Source organism: Harmonia axyridis, chromosome 6 (genome assembly GCF_914767665.1).
Source record: "Harmonia axyridis chromosome 6, icHarAxyr1.1, whole genome shotgun sequence".
Lineage (NCBI taxonomy): Eukaryota > Metazoa > Arthropoda > Insecta > Coleoptera > Coccinellidae > Harmonia > Harmonia axyridis.
Window position 1 is genome coordinate 5,919,802 of NC_059506.1, and position 27,114 is coordinate 5,946,915.

Consider the following 27,114-nt stretch of genomic DNA (forward strand, 5'->3'; position numbering starts at 1 on the left):
ATTATTCATTGATGACTTATTCAAATGTTGTTATCGGGATTATTCCAAATGGCACACCCTATTTTTTATTCCTTAATTAGGAAGTAAATTTTTTCTTCGAAAAATTATTGAGGTTTATCCTGCCAAATTCCATTATTTTTCAAAATTTATTTTTCATTCGAAATAAGCCCTATATTAACTTTCGAATGAGTCATTAATGAATCGTCCCATTTTGAACACCCAGTAGAGTTCTCAATGATTATCATGATTATCAATTATTAAAGAATCCACTTTAAAAATATCATTCAAATATATTTTACTCATTTCGAAGTTATCAGGTTTTTTCAATTCATGGAAAATCGAAATATCTCAAAAACGGTATGCTTTAAGGATATGAAACTTCGAACAAACTTGGGTTCATTCATTCCATGCAATACGAAAGTTCAATAAAATACAGGGTGTCCCAAAAAACATATGTTTGGCCATTCACACTCTTTTGGTACACCCTGTGTGTTTCTTAAGAATTTAAGAATGTAGCTCTAATGAAGCCTGAAAAATATTCGAATATTTCATCGCTTAACCATAATACGCTCTATTAGTGTAGACGTCACACACCGCCATTTTTGGTTCTCCTGGCAGTGTTCGGAATCCAAACAAACAAATTGTCATTCAAATTAGTACGTTGTCGTTGGAGAAATTGGCTTATTTCGATAAATAAGATCATTTAAGGAACGATTTTACTATAAATTGATAGACAGAAGGAACGAGATTAATGCCAGTAAGTTCGAACTTGAAGTTCAACTAATAAACACGGCTTTTTACAAAATCTGGGGAATGATACAGGATTCAAACTTACTGGTATTAATCTCGTTCCTTTTGTTTATCAATTAATACTGAAATCGTTCCTCAAACACTCTAATTTATGAAAATAAGCCAATTTCTTCAACGAAACAGTACTAATTTGAATGACAATTTATTTGTTTGGATTCCCAACACTGACAGGAGAACCAAAAATGGCGGTGTGTGACGCCACACTAATAGAGCGTATAGAGCGTCGCGTCAATCATGGAACACGATGTATACTGATAACACCATTCTTCGTCATATCGATACATATTTGCCAAAGTATCGTGAGTGGCACCATATTTTTTTTTTTACAGGAACAACCTGTTTTTGTTACGGCGGAAGCACTTATGTAAGATAGTCCCAAATATTTGTCATAGTCTATTAGACAGATCACTAAAAATATTTGAGACGCCACTTACGATAATGGCAAATATACATCGATATAAGCAAAGAATTATTACAGTATATAGCTACTTAACCATAGATTACTAATGTACCTATGAATCATGAAAATTAATCTGAAAAATTCAATTTAAGTCAACAAATTCTGTTCAACGATAGTTACAACTCAACTGTCAAAGATAAAGTCGTGTTCTACAAACATGAACTTGCAGTCAATCTTACGTATCTTCCTTTAAAAATTCGATTACACAATAATACTTATCATTCACTTATATTAATGGAATATTCGAATCAGAAGACTAGTTCCATTACATAATAGATATAAAAACTTCATACAGGGTATTATCTGAATATAAGGTACAAAGGAAAATGGGAGATTCGTTAGATATTTTTCAAAAAAAAAGTTCTATAAACATAGGACGGCCAAACACTTTACTTTTCTAGATTCAGGGTATTTCTTGTAGTCCTACTTTTTTGTGATGAAGTTCATCGAATCTTTATTAATCTTCGCTACAGATTGGGTAAATAAGTACCAAATCTTATAATTCATTTATTCATCACAGCTTACAACAGAATATATAAAGGGCGTGTCTTCGACTTGTAAGGGGTGTTTTTTTTTAGAGCTATAGAACTTTAAATTGCAATAAAACAACGATGGATTATTCGATTGACATGAATTTTATTTATCCGCAAGATAATATTTTGGATTACATTTTTAATATGATTTCTGGCATATGACCGCCACGGCTGGCTCGGATGTAGTCCAATCTGGACGTCCAATTTTCAATGACTTTTCCAACATTTGTGGCCGTATATCGGCAATAACACGGCGAATGTTGTCTTCCAAATGGTCAAGGGATTGTCGCTTATCCGCATAGACCAATGACTTTACATAGCTCCACAGAAAGTAGTCTAGATGTGTTAAATCACAAGATCTTGGAGGCCAATTCACAGGTCCAAAACGTGAAATTAGGCGGTCACCAAACGTGTCTTTCAATAAATCGATTGTGGCACGAGCTGTGTGTCATGTTGCACCGTCTTGTTGGAACCACAGCTCCTGGACATCATGGTTGTTCAATTCAGGAATTAAAAACTTAGTAATCATGGCTCAATACCGATCACCATTGACTGTAACGTTCTGGCCATCATCGTTTTTGAAGAAGTACGGACCAATGATTCCACCAGCCCATAAAGCGCACCTAACAGTCAGTTTTTCTGGATGTAACGGTGTTTCGACATACACTTGAGGATTAGCTTCACTCCAAATGCGGCAGTTTTGTTTGTTGACGTAGCCATTCAACCAGAAGTTCGCTTCATCGCTAATGGACGTAGTGCGCGATACGTATTCCGCACAGAACCATTATTTTCGAAATAAAATTGCATTATTTGCAAGCGTTGTTCAGGCGTAAGTCTATTCATGATGAATTGCCAAACCAAACTGGGAATAAATCACTTGACAGCTGTTAAATCGGTCGCCATCTTGAACAGTAATGCCAACTTAAAGTTATATATTATACCTCGAAAAAAACCCCCGTTATATTGTGAAAATGAAGGTTATAATTAATTTTCTCTATTTCAGTATAGTAATGAGATCATTACAGTTCTAAAAAAAAGTGCTGTAATGAACTCATTACAGCATGGTTATCAAGTTATATTTTTCGTTTTGTGGTTATCTCTACTGTCTTCCAATCCTATCAAATTTCAACAAACGTCAATAATTGTCAACATAATGTATAATTTGGATATAGTGAAATGATTTGTAGCATTATTCGCAATTTCTCTTAATTCAGGTGGTGTTAAATCGATTTCGTCATAATAATTTTAAATTATTTGAAAATTCAAAATGTACGATTCAAATTAAATTTTCGTAATCTGTCAATTTTCGTAACAGTCACCAACTGCCAAGATACAATACAAAAGTCACTAGGATGTAGGTATAATTTGAATTTTTCATTGAATTTCGACAATATTTCACAAAGCTTGACTGAAATAGAGAAAATATCGTCTAATACTCGTTGCAAAAGGTAATTCCAACACTCTTGCGTTCGAAAACTCGCTCCTTCGTCGCTCGTTTTCGAATTTCGCATTCGTGTTGGAATAGGAGCCCATTCTGCAACTTGTTTTATAATATACTATTATTCCATTAAGTATTTTGTTCCGGGGGAGAAATTGATAATTTAAGTGAGTTGGATCTCGAAGCCATGTCCATCAGTGAAGTTGCGACTTGACAATTTCATGAATTTCGAAGAACCCTTAGTCCTGCCCTGCTCTCCCCATCTCGTGACTCCCGAAAGCCGAACATATGAATCATAGCCGAGATAGGATCCCCTATCTTTTCGTAAACGTCGAACGAAACCAAACATTTCGTGGCCAACTACTATCTTTTGGTATGCGATAATCCGAGAATGTTTTGTGTTCTATAAACAATCGAACACGAAAGGTCGCCACTGAGAATAATAATAACCAATGCTCCACTGTTTGTTCAATCTTAATCAGTCGTTATTGTTTTTCGAGTGCCCTGGGAAAATTAATATTTCAAGATCAGAGACGGCGGTTTCGACGAAGAATAAATATTTGGTGTAGGAATACTGTTTTTGTAGACGGGAAAGGAAATAATTGGGTCGCAAAGAACAATGTTAATTATTTCTGGAAGTAATTTCACAAATAAAGGGTTTCCCAATGAGAGGTTTCATTTTGAATATCCCGCTATCTGAGGAGCTGTCACTTTTGAAGCTGTTATCTTTTGACATTTGACACACGTTCCAACAACGCATTGGAATTGTTGAAATTCAATACAACAATGATGAAAATTTGGCAGTCACAGCTCGCAAAACTGAAGCACTTTTGGGTCATCATGAAGCACCTTCTCGGTCGATTCCTCGTCGATTTTGAAAATGAGATATTCCATGAACGACATTACACCGTATTATGCATAAACTCTTATGCCCGCCACTCACGAGGCGTTTTTTCGAGCGTTTGGAAGCAGGCGTCCAAGTGGCTTGCGTCCAAATGGTAGCTAATCTACACTGACTGCCATCCCTTGCTGCCATCGAAACCTGCCACTCGAGAGGTTGTTTTATTGTGTATCCGGGTCGGATTTCAGATGGTCACAGACAGCTGGCAATTTATCAGGTACCGTCGGAACTTCGTAGTGTACCAAATTCTTGTGCAAAATGAAAGAATTTTTGATAGGTTTCATCGAAATATTTAGGCAGAAAACCTGTCGATGGAAAATAAAAAGTTCAACATACGCAAACAGGAATATCAAAAATAAAGCCTATGGGGAACTAGTAGAATATTCCAAAGGAAAATTAGAGAATGAAAGAGTAGATGTAAATTTCTATTTGGCCGATATCGTTTTCCATCGTAATTGACAAACATTCATTAATTTCTCTTAAAATATACTCGTTTTCTTTGATATCAAAATGACAGCTCTTTTTGGAAAACCCCTTCAGTATAACAACTGATATTTTAGCTAATTTCATTTCAAATTAGGTAATAACGTTTATAGTTTCCGACATTTTTTTTGATACGACTTTCGGATTCTTCATTCGATACGTAAACAGAAAATTACAGGCTAGGACAATCGAATTGGTAATAATAATAATAACGATGGAAAACGATATCGGCCTAATAGAAATTCACATGTACTCTTTCATTCTGTAATTTTCCTTTGAACTATTCTACTAGTTCCCCATAGGCTTTATTTTTGATATATCTGTTTGCGTATACTGAACTTTTTATTTTCCATCGACAGGTTTTCTGCCTAAATATTTCGATGAAACCTATCAAAAATTCTTTCATTTTGCACAAGAATTTGGTACGCTACGAAGTTCCGACGGTACCTGATAAATTGCCAGCTGTCTGTGACCATCTGAAATCCGACCAGGATACTCAATAAAAAAACCTTTTGAGTGTCAGGTTTCGATGGCAGCAAGGGGCGGCAGTCAGTGTATACTAGCTACCATTTGGACGCCTGCTACCAAACGCTCGAAAAAACGCCTCTTGAGTAGCAGGCATTAGGTCTCAATGCTTTTAAAGTTCAGTTAACACTAGAACTCAAGCCGGCCGATCACCAGCAAGTAGTATCTTCGCTGATTGTGTCCTTGAAATGCATCAAAATGATCCAGATTCTCATCGAAGGCTACGCCAATGAGCAGAATTGTCGCATTTGCGGCATGGAAAATCCAGGAATGAATGTTGGAAAGCCTTTGCAGTCTGCATCCTCAACGTGTCACTGTTTGGTGCGGTTTTTGGGCTGGTGGTGTGATTGGACCTTACTTATTCGGAAATGAGGCTGGTGCAGCTGTTATGGCGAATAAATGGTGCTACCGAGCCATGATAAATGATTTTTTAAGGCCTGAATTGAAAGATATTTATGTGGATTATGTTGATTCTCAACACAACAGCGCTACGTTCCTCAAAATTTCGCAAGAAAAGCTTCCTAGCCGTGTTATTTCTCGAGGAGATGATCCCAATACGCTCTATTAGTGTGACGTCACACACCGCCATTTTTGGTTCTCCTGTCAGTATTCGGAATGCAAACAAATAAATTGTCATTCAAATAAGTACGGTGTCGTTGAAGGAATTGGCTTATTTTCATCAATAAGAGTATTTGATGAACGATTTCGGTATTAATTGATAGACAGAAGGAACGAGGTTAATGCCAGTAAGTTTGAATCCTGTATCATTCCCCAGATTTTGTAAAAAGCCTTGTTTATTAGTTGAACTTCAAGTTCGAACTTACTGGCATTAATCTCATTCCTTCTGTCTATCAATTAATAGTAAAATCGTTCCTTGAATAATCTTATTCATCAAAATAAGCCAATTTCTTCAACGACACCGTACTAATTTGAATGACAATTTATTTGTTTGGATTCCGAACACTGACAGGAGAACCAAAAATGGCGATGTGTCACGTCACACTAATAGAGAGTATTGGCAAAGATCTATGGATTAGACATGGAACTTCAACCAATCAGCGTCAACCATTGGTGATATCAGCTGGGATTCCCATTCAAGTTGAAAGTTACGAGGCAACCTGCCTGTTGATCTTGAATTTAAGTATATTTGAATCATTCGAAAAATTAATAATTTCCACAAATATTTTAATGTTAACAACATTTATTTCGCAAAAACTTTGGCTTCTTCAAGTTTATTTCGCATTACGACTGATACCAAACAGAGTTTGTAGAACAATTTGAATTTGAACGTTGACAGAAAAACTCCTTGAAAACTAAAAAGGAACTTATGAACTCTACATTTCCCGCCTGATATTTCAAAATATTTGAAAAAATTCGATAATGGGGATGAGTTTACATCTGTTCGATCATTCCAAATAGTTATGAATTGGGAATTATGTTATTTATTTTCGTACATTGAAATGGTGTGAAAAACACCAAAATTGAAACAGTTTTCAGGAAAACCTTGCAGCCTAGTTGGAAAAATGTTCCTTGTTTTTCTCGCGGTATGATAATTCAGCAATATCCTGTTAAATAGCAGGATCTAAATAGATATTTTTCCATTTTAAAATTGTAAGACCTAACCTTCAATCTTATTAACCAATCCAACGACGGAACTCCACGATCGAACAAAATTCAGAACGTCCAATTCCGATATCAGCTAACGATCAATCAATACCGTCGTCTCAACATCTCGAAACGTCATATACGTAACTGTAACGTCTATTCGACGGAGAAATCCGGTCGCCGATGGCGAGCTTAACGGAAGAAACGAATTCCTGAGGAATGCATAGCCGTGGAAGAATGCGCCTCAATGCCAGGAGGACGAAGAATCGCAAACTCGGATCTAGGTTAGTCGAGGTCACTTACTTCTTCTTAGGCCGAAGAGTTAGGAATGCGAACACACGACAGTACTATCACATGTGTGTTGATGTCTCATTTCTTCTCTGTCGCCGGATAGTACCGTCGAATTCTTCTGTATACCGCTCGTTTCACGTAAGGTGCGCCGCCGAGAGTATGCGGTAATTCTTTTTTTTTCTAATGGAAAAACTATGCAAATTTGAATCACTCAGTACTATTTTTATCACTCTTTTTACTCTGTGAATACTCAGATAGTAAATGATTTTCCAATAAGAGGTTTTATTTTGGTCTTAAAAAAAACAAATATATATTAAGAGGGATTCATACCAAGTGGCATTCTCATGATCTGCCCCTCTCACCTCATCATTTTTGATATCACACAACTTTTCAAGATGAGTGAAGCAATGTTCCTCTGATTTACCGTCATTTGCTGTCACATGCAAGAATTCAAAAATACATTTTCACGTCTTTAATTTTAATTTTAGAAGATCTGTTCTTTCAGCCTTTGACAAGACTTTTTGTATAATATTTTTATGTGAAAATTCATAAAAAACTAAGTGTTTGTGCGGAAAGTTATATCATGCTTGTATTTATTATTCAATAAAATATTCATTCAATTCTTTTTTTTTCATTCCAAAAATTAATAAAAAGGGACTTTCCGCAATTAGGAACTCTTTAAAATAAATAATAGTAAAAACCTCATATAAATCGATGGTATCTAGCGTAAAATATAGGTTTTTTTAAACTAAGCTGAAACGGTGTAGGCCCTTCTTGAGAGAAATCAATGAATGTTTATTTCATCGTAAAGAGGAAGGAATGCCATCAATGATGGAGAACGATATCAGCCAAATGACCGCCACGGCTACAGTTGTAGCACCACATCCTCTTCATGGGATTTCAATTCGCACTATTGTGGCTGTATGTCCTCGATAGCTTCACGAATTCCATTCGAAGAAAAAAGTCTAGAGTTGTTAAATCACAAGATCTCGATAGCCAATTGTGATCACCACTTCGAGAAATAACACGAAAAGTAAACTTTTCTTGCAAAATTTCGATTGTTGTGTGGCCTATATGGCACGTAGCTCCGCCTTGTTGATAATAAACGTCATCCACAACAATATCTTCTAATTCCGTCTTAATTCCTAAGATCTAAACAGGAAACTTTTCTTGCAAAATTTCGATTTTTGTGTGGCTTATATGGCACGTAGCTCCGTCTTGTTGATAATAAACGTCATCCACATCAATTTCTTCCAATTCCGACCTAATTCCCAAGGTCTATGATGAATGAACAGACCTGGGTTTTCTTCAACTTTACAATCTACAAGCAGTATCGTCAGTTGTCCTTGAGCGATGCAGATGGTTTCGATTTTTCATTCACATCATTAGATTGTCTCAACAGCTCAATTTTCGTATTGCCCGACCTAAAAGTGCTTTAGGTTTGTGAACTTTGAATGCAATATTTTCATTTTCAATTCCATTTTCGACAATATTTCAGTAAACTTGACTGAAATAGAGACGATATTGTCTAATACTCGTTGCAGAAGGCAATTCCAACACTCTTGCGTTCGAAAACTCACTGCTTCGTCGCTTGTTTTCGAATTTTGCATGCGTTTTGAATAGGAGCCCATTCTGCAACTTGTTTTAGAATATACTACTAGTGAACCCATAGATCTACCTTGTAGGTAGATCAATATATTCCATAGATCTACCTCGTAGGTAGATCAATGTTGTCTACAGATCTACCTTGTAAGTAGATCAATGTTGCCCACAGATCTACCTTGTCGGTAGATCAATGTTGCCCACACATCTACCTCGTAGGTAGATCGATGTTGTTCATTAATCTACCTTGTAGGTGGATCAATATAGTATTTTTTTTTCATTATTGAAATAGTTATTTCAAAAATTCTAATAATTCCAGCGACAAAATTAAATTGCGATCATTTTTTTGCTTCCGAGGGGACAGAGGCATGTGTCTCCGTCTGCCTCTCGCTTGATACGCCCATTGATCAAAATTCATCTTTACACCCAGTGCTGGAACATATATTAAAATTCAATGCCGCATTAAAATTTTGATCCTACATTAAACAGATGCAGATAGCAAATAGACTCTACCTACTGGAGAATTAAAATTTCAATGCTAGCATTAAATTTTAAAGAACGTTCCTGCAACTGGGTGTTAGGCTTTTTTCTTTGGGGCCATTTGATTGATAAGGCATATGTCAGTGCTCCACAATCGGTGCAAGAAGTTATCGAGGACATACATACATCCGCAAATGTGCAAATTGGTCCATTAATTTCTCTCAATATATATTTTTTTTTTCATCAAAATGAAACTTTCATCGGAAAACCTTTGGTTAACATACGTTCTGAAATAGGTGTACAAACAAAAAAAAAACAAAAAAAAAGTCCTATAATCTTGGGGCCTTCAAATTAAGCATAGATATTCCAATTCGAAGTTTTTATCTTGTGATATACTAATTTTGAATGCAAATCTACAGTGTGATATTTTTCCTGGAACTTCTTCTTTCCCCCGGAAAATTTTTTCGGTGGTTTTTTTGGTTTCTTGAGTTTCATCATATCTGCTACCGATTTCGAGAAAAAAATTTCAAACAATTTTCTCGTAATCCTCAGGAAAAACCAAATGATTATAAGATCCAGTAATTGAGCTGCGATGCATAAATTAATAGGGATGTTGCCTATATTTTTGAAATTGCTTTTAATTTGTAGATAAGCCCCTATATAAACACGAAAGAAAATATTTTCATAGAAAAATATAGAAAATAACAATAAAAAATACGCGAATAAAAAAGTTTTCAAAATTCCTGCTGAAACGCTCCATTCTGTCACGGTATTATGGTGACGTCACTGCATAAAAGGGTCACCACCATAGACAAACTAACTAGTTTATCTATGATCCGCACGGTCTGTCAAACTGAACTAATATCAGCTGATATTGACAGTCAAGTCGGAGCCACCACGAAATAAAACTAATATTTTCAATTTCGTCGAATGTCATTCCATTCAAAAATTGACGAGTGCATACACCATGTTTTTAGACATCTTAGTTTGATTATATAATCTGACGTTCTAAACCATAGATAAACTAGTTGTAGATAAGATAAGTTTGTCAATGTTCTAAACGTTTCAGTGCTATGACGTCAAATTGCCCCGATTGGCGTTCGCAGTCACATGCTTGTCGATAAGAATTAACACAATTTAAATCAATTTTATTGAATTGAATTCAAGAAATGAGATAATGAGAATGCTATTTTAGTATTTAAAAAACGGCCTTTAATGTGGGAATCCTAAATTAATTTGATTTTATTATTTGACGCAACATCCCTATTATAAGTTGTGGTACTTATTTTCTCTAATTCTGTGGTTATTCCGTTCATTCTTCCACATCTTGTAGAACAAAATCGTGCGAGAATATATCAGAAACGCACAGTTTTCATGGTTATATTTTATTATTCTATGTTGGTACTCCGAACTTTCCGCCACGGCTTTATCTGTCAATTCATCAATTTGCCTTAAAGAAATCAGTTCTGCCAACCAACATTTTTCAATGCAAAAATCACTAAATTATATTTATGGAAATATTTCATTAATTTCAATGAAAATGCAATGAATTAGAGAAAATAATGTTTAATATTCGTACAGAAGGCTCATTCTACCACTCGTTCATTCCAAAACTCACCACTTCGTGGCTCGTTTTTGAATTTTGAACTCGTGGAAGAATATCAATGCCTTCTGCACTTGTATTATAAATAACTATTCTCTAATTCTGTGGTTATTCCGTTCATTCTTCCACATCTTGTAGAACAAAATCGTGCGAGAATATATCAGAAACGCACAGTTTTCATGGTTATATTTTATTATTCTATGTTGGCACTCCGAACTTTCCGCTACGGCTTTATCTGTCAATTCATCAAATTGCCTTAAAGAAATCAGTTCTGCCAACCAACATTTTTCAATGCAAAAATCACTAAATTATATTTATGGAAATATTTCATTAATTTCAATGAAAATGCAATGAATTAGAGAAAATAATGTATAATACTCGTACAGAAGGCTCATTCTACCACTCGTTCATTCCAAAACTCGCCACTTCGTGGCTCGTTTTTGAATTTTGAACTCGTGGAAGAATATCAATGCCTTCTGCACTTGTATTATAAATAACTATACCCGAACTATAACGTAGATTAATAAAGATTCGATAAACTTGTATAATCTCATAAAAAAGTAGGACTACAAGAAACACTCTGTATCTCGACAACAAAGCGTTCGCTGGCCCCATGTTCATAGTAATTTTTTCTCAAAATTACCCACGGAATATCTCATTTTCCTTTGTACCTTGTACCCCCAATTAAGGAAAGCCATTCATAAAAATAAAACGACAACTTTTCGAAACGACGAATTGCCGGATGTGCAAAAATGCTTTCGACAATCTATCGCCTGCAGACTAAACAACAACAGTCGTTTTTTTCTCTTCCGTCCGACTCCGCATTCCCGCGTCGAGGAGGAAGAAGAAGAAAGTTCGAAATCCGAGGCGCGCAGGCAGGCAGCAGGTGACGTGTCTCGCGGATCCGAATCCTAACTGCACTCTCGGGCGACTTGGGAAGACTTGTTTGTTTTCTTAGAAAATCCTCTAGTGAGAGCTTGACCTTGGCAACCTTCCCGGGTCTTCCACCTGCTGCCGTTGGCCGCCGAATCGAGAACGTGAATGAACAGCATAGAATCCGATTTGAATTTTTATCGTCGCAGACGTGCCGCATCCTTGAAAGTTCAATACACCCGTGGAGAGTTAGTTGGTCGGCTCCGCTTTAAATCGTTTTGGGAAGCGAATATATATTGCAACGTTACACACAACACCCGACCGACCATTCCGCACACCTACCGAATAACAGTTTTCTATGTGCGGTCCGGCGACCGTCTTTGCATTTTTCACCGTGGCAAGAAGAAACTAGACGTCCGAAAGGATGTTAACGCTCCCTAACGTGAAGTCGACAGCCTTTGCGAGCTCGAATTGAAACCCGAAAAAATTCCAAATCTCTCGGTTATTCATTGAGAGGGTCGGGTTTGTTGAACAGAGTGGTCGCCCATCCAGGTACTGATACCGCCCAGCGCTTCTTGATTCGTGTTAATTCAAATTATACGCCTTGTTACATACACCACTTTTCCAGGTCTATTTTGATGCGTATTGTCAAGGATAAATTTCCCAGGATCACTGGCACCATTTCAATTTATTCCTTTTTGGTTTGTTATTTCCATAGAGTAATAAACATATAGAGGGAGAATACGCAATGTTTACATCTCCTCAACATGGTTAGATTACGTTGTCGGATTCTTATATATTTTCAAATTCATAATTTTACTATATCGTTATGAATGTATATTATATTGAATTAAATGTATTTATTTGAGTGATTCCCGATTCAATATGCAAATTTGAATATTTGGAATCCGATATTTTTCCTAATTGTCCAGTTTATAATAAGCAGAATATTTATTATTTTCTGTATCTACCTGCTGAAATCCAAGGTATGGCAACTTTTACTCTCCTAGTGTCATCGTTTGTTTCACGTCTTTTGGCGCGCTTGAAGTTTGTTTTCTGAATTTCTGATGTATTTATATATTTATTTCAATATATTTCGAGTTTGTTCGAAACATTGGTTCACTATGGGACATAAGAAGTGCGTTCTTTGTGGTGAAACTCACGAATTGAGTGAAATATCGTATCACTGATATGTTATCATTTCCGCGATCCTTATGTCAAATTTGATAGTTCATGTTTGGGACAAAATTTGCTTACTCAAAATGACATAATATGCTCCCTCTATCTATGTTTATTACTCAGAGGTTATTTCTAATTACTATTATTCTTATTTATTGTGTATTTCAAAAATTTAAACCATAGTTAACGTTTCATAATGTGTAGCCTACAAAAATTAACTTTAAAAATAAAATTAGCAAAGCTCTTATGTGAGATATCTCTTTATCGTCATTCATGCATCCTCGAAGATCACACAATGGCATATTGGTATATCCGAGAGTGCAACTCATCCGTTAATGAACAAGCGGTCAAAAGCTCCTGGCTTCAGTGCTTTTTTCATTTATTTTATTTTCTGCCCGAATTTTTTATGACGTTGCTCAGGCGAAAAACGCGAAATTTGAAATGAAGTTTGAAATTATTTTATATCAACTCCGAATTTCTTGGATTATCTCTAGTTCTGGTAACGCGATCAACTTGAACGAAGCTTGAAATTGTTACGTCACATCCAAATGCAAATTTTCATTTTAACGAATGTGCAGTTTTTAAATAAACAGGAAAACAAACGGAACTCCTGGTCAGATTTTTACTGAATAGGGATGTTGCCTATATTTTGAAATTGCTTTTAATTTGTAGATAAGCCCTATATAGACACGAAAAAAAATATTTTCATGGAAAAATATAGAAAGTACCAATAAAAAATTCCTAAATGAAAAAAGTTTTCAAAATTCCCTCCATTCTGTCATGGTATTATGGTGACGGCACTGCATAATAGAGTCACCACCAAAGACAAATTAACTAATTTATCTATGGTCACCACGTCCTAACGGTCTATCAAACTGAACTAATATCAGTTTGATTATATCATCTGACGTTCTAAACCATAGATAAACTAGTTTTAGATAAAATTAGTTTTTAGTTTGTCTGCGTTCCAAAAGTTTCAGTGCTATGACGTCAAACTGCCCTGATTGGCGTTCGCAGTCACGTGATAGTCGATAAGAATTAACACAATTTAAATCAATGTTATCAAACAAGATCGACAGATCTTGTTATTTTCTTGCTTATTTTGTTGAGTTTTCTTCGGCCCTCCAACACCATGTGAGATGAATGCTCTGATTGTAAGCTGATTGTCAGAATGTATCGCTATATCAGATTTCTGATAATTTCTTACTAGGTTCATTTCCAAACATCTTTCGATTGCAAGTACATATATCTGCTTGAGAGGGACTTGGAGCATTTGATGCCACATCGTGGTTTTAAAATCATCATCCATCTGTGTGTACCATCTCAAGATAAAAAGAAACAATAAAGCACTATGTAAAACTTGCAGTGCTTTTACCGTTGAGTCTTCGTGTTCATAATTTCACAACTCATGATTAAGAATTGTGAACTTTATTATTATTATGAGATAGAAGGAAAAAATACTCCTATACAAAATTTACACTGCTTTATCAAGACCAACTGGTCAAATCGCTAGTTAGAATGAAATATTCACTCGAAGCTCACAAATATACCTAAAAGGGCACGAAATGAAACTCTCCATAGAAAGAAGGCGATCGAAATTACAGAATATTTTCATGAGAAGATTCAGACGATAACTAATGATAGGGTTGGATAGAGTTTTTCTTCGATTCTAAATTAATTGGTTCATTATTCTCAATAATGAACCTCCGAAGTCGTTAGATATAAAAAATCCTAACCCTCCGGAAATTTTATACAACGGTTCATTATTTCCTGTATCTTGTGATACAAGTCATTAAAAAGTATAACTATGATCTTGAGATAATTTGGAAGCCACATAGAAACAAAGCTAGTAGTACCGTACACCAAATCAAATTTTTAAATTCAAGGCCATTAGGGGTAAGAATAAGCGATGTGAGAATATTTCAAACGGTTTCGTAAAACCATTCGAAGTTTTTTAATTTTGTGAATTAACGTTTTTACTTCTTCAGAAAATATATATTTTTTATCTCTCATTCTATCTAGAGATTCATGAAATCATATACGGGGATTAATGCTAAAATAGACTATTGAATCATCACAACTCCACAAATTTTTCATTTTGTAGATTCACATTGTGTAGTAACGTTCGAGTGATCCGGTATTTCTGTTTATTGTGTAAACTGTATTTTTTTTCGATTTTTGATATTTTAATACGAAGAAATAATAAATTAATGCGCTCCAAGTGTCAATAGCTTCACGAACCAGCTTGATGAACTCTTTTTTTCCTAATTTCTTTTTCATAATTTGTTTTGATTTTTTTTTTCAACTTCTTGTGTTTTCACGATATTTTTTAATGTATCTCATACATGAAATTTCTGTTTAGTTTTTGTGGGGTTATAGGCTTCGGCCTCCCCTTCTCTATTGTTATAATAATTATAATAATAAAATAATTGGCAGACCTGCCAGAAGTCAAGAACTGTTTCCTGTGTCACAAATTTGACAGATAATGGATAAATCCACACCCAGACAGAAGTGTTTCAAGAACCCACAAATTATAATGAAATATAAACATGAAATCTGTGTGAAAGTGAGATATTACTGCACGATATTGTTCTACTATGGCAGATAAAACGGATTTGCTATAGAATTAGAGAAAAAAACTCTATATTATCGTGATAAATAATCCGATCAGATTGATATTTTCCATGCAAATATAGAATAAGCATTTACAACTTCGTGCAAAATTTAGTGGTGATAGCATCATAAGAAGGCAAATCAAACAGAATATCGAAAAAAAAAAAACAAATATGTATTTAAATGAGAGCTGATTTCACCGAGTTAAGATTTTGCCAGTAAATATAAAATAACAATTCCAAGCTTCATGCAAAATTTCGTATTACAAGAAAAGAACCATAGAAAATTCAAGCATAATATCGGAAAATAAACCTAATATTCCAATAACAGCAGATTCCAGCGAGTTAAGATTTTGCCAGTAAAATGTAAAATAACAATTCCAAGCTTTATGCACAATTTCGTTCCATAAGAACCATAGAAAATTCAAACAGGATATCGAGGAAATAAAATGAGGAAAGCACTGACGTGAAGTTTTAAGCGCTCTTCATTCAAGCGGCAATTGCATCCTTGAAGACCACATATGTACCTATTTACGGTAATGTGATTTTCAAGGGAGAAATAATAGAGTAATAAACAGAGATAGAAATAGAGGAGGTATAAGCAATTTTTACATGTCCCCAACATGGTTAGATTACGTTGTCGGATTGTGATATATTTTCAAATCTATAAATTTTACTATATCGTTATGAATGTACCTATAATATATTGATTGAAATATATTTATTTGAGTAATTCCCGATTAAATATGCAAATTTGAATATTTGGTATACGATATTTCTCCTAATTGTCGAATTTATAGTACGCAGAATTATTATTTTCTGAATCTACCTGCTGAAATCCAAGGTTTGGCAACTTTTGCTCTCCTAGTGTCATCGGTTATTACACGTTGTTTGTTTTCTGATATATTTAGGTATTTATTTCAATATATTTTGTGTGAATATGAAACATTGATTCACTATGGGACATAAGAAGTGCGTTCTTCGTGGAGAAACTTGCGAATTGAGTAAAATATCATATCACTAATATGTTTTTATTTCCGAGAGCTTCATGTCAAAGGAAGTTCCATTCATAGTTAGCTTCCAACACTTGGGCTTCTATATTCTACCCGGATAGTACTATATTGTATCAAAACTACATACATTTTCACGAATTCGTTTGTCTGTGAGATGCTATCATCAATTTCGAGACATTCTGAGGAAAATGTCTTGGCACCCCATTACCAGATTATCGAGATTTGTGAGAAACAAATCACATATCATATGTAAATGACATCAATAGTGATCACAATTGTTATTCCTGCAGGCGCGGATCCACGGGGGGGGGGAACTGGGGGAACGTTCCCCCCCCAAATGGCCCGGGCACCTCTTAAAATTTGCCGGCCCGTCTAGAATTTGACATACTAAGGCTCAAATAATTACAAGATCAAGCAAAAATGTAATTTGACGCAATTTCTGAAACAAAGATGTTGAAAGTACGGATACGGAATGGAAATGCAATAAGGTTAGAAATAATATGAATATGGACCAATATATAGGTTCAAACGTTCCGCAATAAACACGTACACGTTCAAAGATGCCGCAATTGGGTCATAAATATTACTGTCGCGCGTCGGCATGTGATTCTCTGCTTGTCTGCTTACCCCGATTTCCAAGAGTTTTTTTGCGCTTCATAAATCTTGTCGGTATCTCTTTGACAAACCATCTATTTTTGTGTGAAGTGTGGCTTCTTTGATGGGTATAGATCTTCGTGCGTTATCTCTGATATTTCAGCAATTGTTTTTAATTTCAATTCACCAATCAGAATTATGAACCCCAAGAAGAGGGAAAGGGAAAAATATATGAATACCTACTACGAGTGTAGACGACCAGAATAAGCAGTTGTGTTCTATTTATTAATTTGTATATTGTGAAATTTTTTTGTGACCCCAAAATATAATTGTTGTATTGTACTAGGAAAAATTTAGTCTCAACAAGGCTTTGAGGTTCTTATTTTTGTTCACCTGCCCAATATGAATATAAACCTCTGTTTGTATAATGGTAAAGATCAAAATATTTTATTGGTATTCAACTAATATTAAATGAATATAATTCTACCAATGCAACAATTTTTGACATGGTGCTGTAGTAACATCTGGAATCGAACAAATTTTTATTAAAATCATACCTCAAACTTTGGCTTTTTGCATTTCAAATCACGTTGAATCTAAATCTGCAATAAAAAATTAGTTTATCCGCCTTACGCTAGCCTTTTAGTTCGTCGAGAGAGGAGGGGGCGAGTGTGATTTTCCCCGGGGCCATGATTATTGGCAGCCTGTAATTTTCAGAATTCCATCAACAAAACAATTCCTGAGTGATTTTTTTTTACTTATCACATGAAACATAACAAGACGTTGAATATTTATTTTATATCGGGTCGAGGCCCTCCGCCTACCCTTAACATTATCTATTCCTCTTATTCGGGTGTAATGATGTTTTGAGTTACCTACTCAATACGAGGTTTACCTACGATGCAGTCTTTTGGAACGGATGGCAATAAAAAAAGACAATTATGAAAGAATAATAACACGTGCATGCGAAATATTTCCTCTTTGTTAGTACTTTGGAAAAAAGGACCTGAAATATGATCTTCAATAAAAGCAGGCCTACTTGCCAATATATTTCCTATTTTGTTTATCATGAGAAATATTTAGCTTTGTTGAATAATCATAGGAATGGATTGCTAAAATTGGAGGTATAAAGGAATATGAGAGATTCCTTGGATAATAAGAAAGGCCAATAAATATGGGCCCGTTAACGCTTTGTTTTCGAGATACAGAGTGTTTCTTGTAAGTCTTGTAATCTATTTTTTTGTGATGATTATACCAGTTTATCAAATCTTTCTTCATCTTCGCTACAGATGCGGTAAATAAGTATCAAAAATTATAATAAAATTTATTCATCATAGCTTATTAACTGGATCTTCGTTATAAGTTGGCTTTTTCTGAGTATTAGGTACTAGAGAATAGTTTGAAATTTTTTTCTAGAAATCAGTAGCAGATAGGACAGAACTACAAGAATCCAAAAAGTGTAGTACTCGATCAAAGTTTCTTTTAACATTTTTCTAAACTACCTGTAGTCTTCCAAAAAAAAGTTCTGGAGGAAAAGAGCGGGCACTGTTCCAGAAAAACTATCACCCTGTAGATTTGTATTCAAAATTAGTATACTCGTATCACATGATGAAAACTTTAAATTAGAATATATATGCCAAATTCAAGTTAAATATCTTGTAAAGCACAGGTGCTATGAGAAAAAACTTGAAAAAATCAAACTCCAAATCTGGAAAACAGAGAGTGAACCTAGTGTCATTTCAAGTGGTCCATTTTGAAGTAAAAGCTTGTATCTTTCTATGATTAAATGACATAATCTACTGAACACAAGTGACATAGAAAATGTCAAAAAACTAATACACTTTGTTACTTTATACACTGTGTCCGTAAAGTATGGAACAAATTCATTTTTAGCTAAACAGACCATTTCAAGAAATAATCGTGAAACACGTCGATTTTTTAATTTAATTTACCGTATTTTAAAATGATAATCTAATATACAAGGTGAATCACTTTCGAGTAATGACGTCACTGTCATTTTTTTTAAATGGAACACCCCCATTTCGTCTCAATGTTCCGATTACTTTATCTGAGCTGATTCCAAAAATGTATCACATGTTGATTCCAATTGGTCCTGTACCAATTGAAATCAATATGTGATACAGTTTTGGAATACAAAACTATGTATTTTTGTCCATCCTGTACCAATTGGAATCAAAATGTGATACATTTTTGGAATCAGCCCAGCTAGAGTAATCGGAAAATTGAGACAAAATGGGGGTGTTCCATTTGAAAAAAATGACGGTGACGTCATTACTCGAAAGTAATTAACCCTGTATATTAGATTATTATTTCAAAATACAGTAAATTAAAATAAAAAATCGACTTGTTTCACGATTATTTCTTAAAATGGTCTGTTTAGCTAAAAATGAATTTGTTCCATACTTTACGGACACAGTGTATAATTTGAAAATACAAGTAAATGTATGGGGACATTTTTTATTCTATTCATTTCATCTTCAATACATTTTTTGAAAACCCATATTAATAAACGGCAAAAAAATGACGTCCCAAAATGGCGGAAGTATCGAAAAGTTCCCCCCCCAAAAGTGGGTCCTGGATCCGCGCCTGTATCCCTGAGGATATATGATTATGATTTTCCCATTTTCCCCCATTACAGCTCGCGGTGCCTGGTTATGAACATTTTGGCTAACATATTTGATATTATTGGACATCATGTATATGAGGATTCAGTTATTATGGTCTCTCTTAAAAAAATCTCACAAAATGTCATTTTTCGGTCATGTGAATTATTCTGGCGTTATCTTGTGGCATGAAAAGATGTATGGAAGATCTTGGATTTTGTATCTCATTTCATAGCCAATGTGGAGCAGAGTATAAAAAATTATCGATGATATAACCAAGGAAGATCATTTCTCAGTCGGGTTCTGGCAATACCTCCTAGAAGTAGTCTAGGAGGTATTGGTTCTGGCCGCCGAACATCCAAATTCCATCCCAACCAGAAATGAAAGCTCCCCGAATGATGAGCAAAAAATCCATTTTCAAAGCTCCATATCTCGAAAACTGTCCATTTTTGAGCTTTGTGGCTATGGACACTTCTGATCAGTTTATCAAGAACTAAAACATATCAAAAATTCAGCCAAATTCACGGAAAGCCATTTCCCATAGAAAACGTGCGGGGTCCTTTGATGGTTCATGTTGGGGACAAAGTTTGCTTACTGAAAGTGACATATGCTCCCTGTATCTATGTTTATTACTCTAAGGGAGCAATCGACGCATGAATGACGAGCGATCGAAATCTTCCCGTTTTTTCTAATGGCCAATTCCCGGTACGTTCTCGGACAGAATTGAAAATAATCAACCAAAAGGGAATATTATAGAAATCGGCAGAACGAACCAGATATAATTTACTAAGGGGATAATGGCCGTTCAATTACACCAACATCATAATTGTATAATGGCTAATTTGATCACGTATCGGTCGGAACGTTATCGCTGTGCATGCGGTTTCGAAAGTTTTCCCGATGCTAGGCGGCTTTGAAATTTTTAATTATCGCTACTCCGGATGAATCACCGACGTGGTAGTTGCCAATCAATCATCTGGAGATTTTATTATTTATGCAGAACAAACGAGTACGGTTAATACGTTATAGAGTTTATCATTTCATGCTAATCCAGGAAACTCCATTACTAATTGAATTGAAGTTTCGCAAAAACACCGCGAATTTTACACAATGGCTTATTATTTTCTACTATCTCGAAGAATATTTCGAATCCAATGAGTTTTCAATTGAAAGCGATTGAGGAATCTTGAATATTATTCTATTTTCACAGAGTAACAAACACAGATAGAGGGAGGATATGTCGTTTTCGATAAGCAAATTTTGTCCTCAACATGAACTATCAAATTTGACATGAAGCGCGCGGAAATGAAAACACATCTGTGATACGATATTTCACTCAATTCGCGAGTTTCTCCACGAAGAACGCACTTTTTATGTCCCATAGTGAATCAACGTTTGATATTAACTCAAAATATAAGGAAATAAACACCTTAATATAACAGAAATTCAGAAAACAAACTACAAGCGCGTCAAACGACGTGAAACAACCGATGACACTAGGAGAGCAAAAGTTGCCAAACCTTGGATTTCATCAGGTAGATACAGAAAATAATAAATATTACGCATACTATAAATTCGACTATTAGGATAAATATCGGATTTCAAAAATTCAAATTTGCATATTCAATCAGGAATCAATCAAATAAATATATTTCATTCAATATAACATACATTCATAACGATATAGTAAAATTGTGGATTTGAAAATATCACAATCCCACAACGTAATCTAACCATGTTGGGGACATGCAAAAATTGCGTATACTCATTCTATCGAATAAAATTTTCAAGACGACAACGTTTACTCATATCTGTAATGTGAGAAAAAGAAGTTTGATAACGAAGTTCGAACCAAAGTACCCGAAATAATTTTTTTTATTAACAATTCGGTTGTTCTTATCTTATACTGGATGTTCCTAAATTAGAGTTACGGAGGAGGAAAATAGAGATTCCTTGGATAATTTCAAGAATAAAAGTCTCATGAATATGAGCCCACAAACTCTTTGTTTTCGAGATACAGGGTGTTTCTAATGTGTTCTAGTTTTAAGTGATGCTTCAGTTAATCCAATCGTTATTAATCTTAGCTACAGAGTGGGTCATTAAGTACCAAAACTTATAATTATTTCATTCATTACAGCTTACTAGCTGGATCTTTATAATAATTTGGATATTCCTGAGGATTTCTGGAGAGCTGTTTGAAATTTTTTTCTCGAAATCGATAGCAGATACGATAAAATTATAACAAATCAAAAAGTATAGTATTTCTTTTTACATTTTTCTAAACTACCAGCGGTTTACCAAGAGACAGTTCCGAAGGAAAGAATCAGACACCCTTCCAGATAAAATATCACCCAATGGATTTGCATTCAAAATTAGCATATTACATGATAAAAACTTCCGTGCGGATTTCGAAAAAAAGTAAAAAGGTTATTAGTTCATTTTATGGAAAAATTTGCTTTTTTCGCCTTTGCGAGATTTCTGCAATTTTATATTTTGAAAATCTTGAGGAGGGGTAATTAATTAATTACCCCCAGTACCTCCCCCCATTTATACGCCCTTGTTCCTTCATCGTCAAATTCTAAGCAATGAGGCATAAAAGACACATTCTACGATTATAAAAATAAATCTGTGATAAAAAAAATTCAGTATACATCTATTATATCAGTCGAAACAAATTTATCTGAAATTTTTCAACATAATGATAATAAATAATAAGTTTATTTGCTCAATTTACTATTACAAAGCCAAGATACGATTTTTCCATAAACCCTTATTCTAAACTGTATAATTGAATAACTCATCTTCGAATTGAATATTCAATTGAATGAAGTTTATCGGGATGTTCAATAATACACGAACTTTATGTTTTCTCGAAATAACTGACACAAACATTCTCAATTAAACCGATCGATCTCGTCTTCTGGCTGCCAATTTCACACAAAGATTGATATTTTCTATTTTACTTCATTCTCACTCACGAAATATTTCTCCGATAAAGAACCAATCTTATTATATCGATTCGTATCTAATGATATCGTTTTGTATGGTTTGAACCTGAACTTATTGGTGTGGTTATTCAATATCAATAATACCGTGTACTCGAAATATTTCATATAAATCGAATTTACGAACAAAGTAGAATTATATACAATATCTTAAATTCATCATTTTATATTCTATAGTTTTATAGAGATCAATTCGATAACAATTCATCGATTTGATTAACAGATCTAATTTTCGGAAGATTAAAACATTATACATATAGGGTGTTTTTTTTTTCGAGGTATATAACTTTAAGTTGGCATTACTGTTCAAGATGGCGACCGCTTTAACAGCTGTCAAGTGATTTATTCTCAGCTTGGTTTGGCAATTCATCATGAATAGACTCACGCCTACACAAAGCTTGCAAATAGTGCAAAAATGAGATTGCCGTTGTTCCCGATTTTCATAAGCGAATTTTGTTTAGCGATGAAGCGCACTGCTGGATGAATGGCTACGTCAACAAACAAAACTGCCGCATTTGGAGTGAAGCTAATCCTCAAGTGTATGTCGAAACACCGTTACATCCAGAAAAACTGACTGTTTGGTGCGCTTTATGGGCTGGTGGAATCATTGGACCGTACTTCTTCAAAAACGATGATGGCCAGAACGTTACAGTCAATGGTGATCGGTATAGAGTCATGATTACTAACTTTTTCATTTTTGAATTGAACAACCATGAAGTCCAGAAGCTGTGGTTCCAACAAGACGTCGCAACATGTCACATAGCTCGTGCCACAATCGATTTATTGAAATACACGTTTGGTGACCGCCTAATTTCACGTTTTGGACCTGTGAATTGGCCTCCAAGATCTTGCGATTTAACACCGCTAGACTACTTTCTGTGGGGCTATGTAAAGTCATTGGTCTATGCGGATAAGCTACAAACCCTTGACCATTTGGAAGACAACATTCGCCGTGTTATTGCCGATATACGACCACAAATGTTGGAAAAAGTCATTGAAAATTAGACGTCCAGATTGGACTACATCCGAGCCAGCCGTGGCGGTCATATGCCAGAAATCATATTTAGAATGTAATGCCACAAGATTATCTTGCGGATAAATGAAATTCATGTCAATCGAATAATCCATCGTTGTTTTATTGCAATTTAAAGTTCCAAAGCTCTAAAAAAAACACCCTTTACAAATATTTGATGAAGAGTGGAACCTATACCAAATCTCGTACATTACAAATTATTTGAAGGAGAGGTTAAATTAAACTAAAACACTACCGATCTATTTAAACAAAATCCAGAAAATCAAAAGAAGGATGATTCTAAAAAAAAAATATTTTAGTTTCAATTGTAATTTTCAAGTAGTTTGGCAATGCCCTTTTCGTATTATGAGGGTATTTATTAAACATTATCTAGAGCAAAATATGTACTGTGAACATTCCAAAGCTGTATAGCTATTAATGCAAATGATACATTGGTCAGAGTTATTGATGAATACATTACAATCATTGCTAAGTAATTGTTTATTTGGAACACTCAAAGAATGTGAATATAATATTAAATTGATTATTCTTTTAGAGACCAATTTAAACTGGAAATTTTGTCCGATAGATTGTCCAACAGAATTTAACAACTATAGCAGAATAAGATTCTTCATGAACTTTGAAAGATTTGACATATTATTCTAAGCGTAAGCCTTCAAAATCAAAACATCGTTGGAGAGCAACCGATATTTCTACAAAAGTTATTGAAAAAATCTCTTCATTACCGAAAACGAAAATTGCGAAAACGTTTCAAGTAGAATTCAAAAATTTTCTTTCTACACTTGAACAAAATTTGTATTTTTCATATTCTTTATGCTACGATTAAATAATCTATTTAAATTATCATTCTTCCCGGAATTATACATTCAGAACATTGCTCAACATATACTTAAATCTTCTACAACAAAATATTTGATTCATTAACAACAACGCTAAATCGAGTTTCAGAATCGCTTCGTTGACTATAAACATTAAACATCATAACGTTCACTTGGGATAAACTCACTTTAGTTGAACAAAAAATATATCCTTGTTTAGAATACCTAAATTGGATTCAAGAACCTTGAAATCAAATGAAATTATTCAATACATAGCTATGTGTCAATGTTATTTCATTTGAGACATATTTCGAGAGTATTCATCAAAAATATTCCATAAAATACTCATATTATCAATTAAACAATATTCAATTATTTTGTTGAGATTGCAAGAGGGAAATAAAGTGGAAAAATTTAATAATCTTCAACCGTTATCCAAGAGCAATCGCTACGCATTACAACAAAAGAATGTAAATTTTACCAGAGAGCTTATTATTTCTTTTATCTCATGAGACATCTCAACTCATAAAAAATGTTAATGATAGTACCATTTAGCAAGTGATAATTGAACATTTAAAAAAAAACAATCTATGAATTTCTCACAATGACGAGGTAAAAAGACAAGATATTGTTTTATTCATAAAAATAGAATTATTGTAAGGGATTTGAGTAAAAACGTAGACATTATTAGGCAGAAGGTATACAACGGTGAAAAATTCATTTCTTAAAATCACCGAATCTTGATACTTTATTTGAATGAATTCAAATTTGATTAATTGATTCCCATCATTTAAAATTCATGGTTCGTGCTTTCGAGCTATGAGGATCAAAGTGAAATAGTAATATCCGATTTTTGTGACAAATTTCAAGCAATTAGTTGACTTTTTCATTATTTTTTTTTCTGGAACGAGGTATATTTTGAGGAAAATTAAAATAATTCGAAATATTTCAGCTTGCTGGTTTCTGAACGTATCATTTCGTCATCATATTAGTATTCAAATTTTCATTTACCTACTTACTCGCAAAATATCGAAACGATCGAATTGAAACTCTCAAAGATCACAAATTCATACCTATACAGAGTGATAAGTTGGTTATAGAATATTTTGAAGAAAAACTAGAGATAAAACCTTGAAATTTGATAATTAAGCTTTGTTGCGAAAGATGCATTCTTGGAAAAAAACTGCAGATTCGTTCAACTTCCGATTTCACCAGGAATGTTAGAAACTTTCGTTTTGTTAAATATTTTTTCGTGTTGAAGCTTGATTACTCGAGAACATATCTGTACAAATGCCGTCCACAGTTACCTTACTTTTTGGTGAAAAAAATAATGAAAAGTAATTTTTTATTCGGAACGCCCTGTGGAGTGAATCGTTGACAGACCAGAATGTTTACGAACACTTGAATGTTGTCCTAACTTTTATGAAGATTTCATCTTTTCATTTATTGTCATAGCTCAACTTCGAGAAAGATTTACAGCATTTTGAATGGTTGCAGTATACTGAAAATATATAATTGGTTCGTTGTATTGAAGAATGGCAATCATCGACTTGATTTAATTGATATAATGTACTTTTCATCAATATAATGAAATTTCTTGCTTCAACTTATACCCCTATTAGTTCATATTATGAATCTCTGATGTTCATCAATATCACTATTCTAAAATTAATTATGAGTATTCCATTTATTTGATGAAATAATTATTGGATAGATGAATTTTGTTCATTTAATGTATTTATAAAGTCTTACATTAACTATTTCGGACAACTTCAATGAACAAGAATACATTTTTGATACAAAGTACAACCGTACATTATGATAATAAACATTTCATTGATTAAATGAAAGTTGTTCCTTGATTCAATGAAAACAATTCATGAAATGTGATGAACGACTATTTATTGTATTAACATTTCTGTTCATCGGCTGAAAAATGATAATTGATATTTTCAATGCAATTAACTTTTCCATGCAATTTTTGAACTCTTGACTTCACTTTACGACTTGACTTGATATACAAGCTACTTAACTTGGGCTTGAATTGAAATCAACCCAAGTTCAAGTCAAGAAGTAGTGTTTCAATGACTTGAACTTGAGTTGATTTCAAGTCAAGCCCAAGTCAAGTAGCTTGAATATCAAGTCAAGCCGTGAATCCTTAGTTTCAAAATATTAATTTCTCGTTCAAAAAATATACCATGTAATGTGCTGTGATTTCTCTCAAAATTATAAGATATCACAATAAATGAAACGAAGAAATATTCAGAAAAGTTGAGGCAACATCTGATTCTAAACAATCTCGTCTGTCGACGAATCACTCCACAGGGTGTTCTGATTGTTCACTTATGTATATAACAAAAAAAGGAGTAAATGAGGACGGAATCCAAACAGTTATGTCCAAAGGAATCAAGCAAAAATTCAAAAAAATATATGCTCTTATCGCCCAAAGGATTCAAGAGAAAATGCACTACATATAGGAACTTCCTAGAGAATTCCTCCGTTATCCCAATTTTGCCGGTGTGTGTATTTTTAGTAGGAATTTTTCATTGATACATTATTCTGAATAATTTCGGTGTTTTCACGTGTTGAAGTTCTGGGTTAGTACCATTGAAATCAGCGAACAATTTGGGCT

The 27,114-nt window shown here is 34.2% G+C and overlaps 1 protein-coding gene across 8 annotated transcripts in view; it reads right to left on the reverse strand.

Moving 5' to 3' along the window:
* LOC123682929 (protein alan shepard) overlaps positions 1–27,114 on the reverse strand; it is a 106,900-nt gene that overhangs the window by 48,470 nt on the left and 31,316 nt on the right. The window lies entirely within an intron of this gene.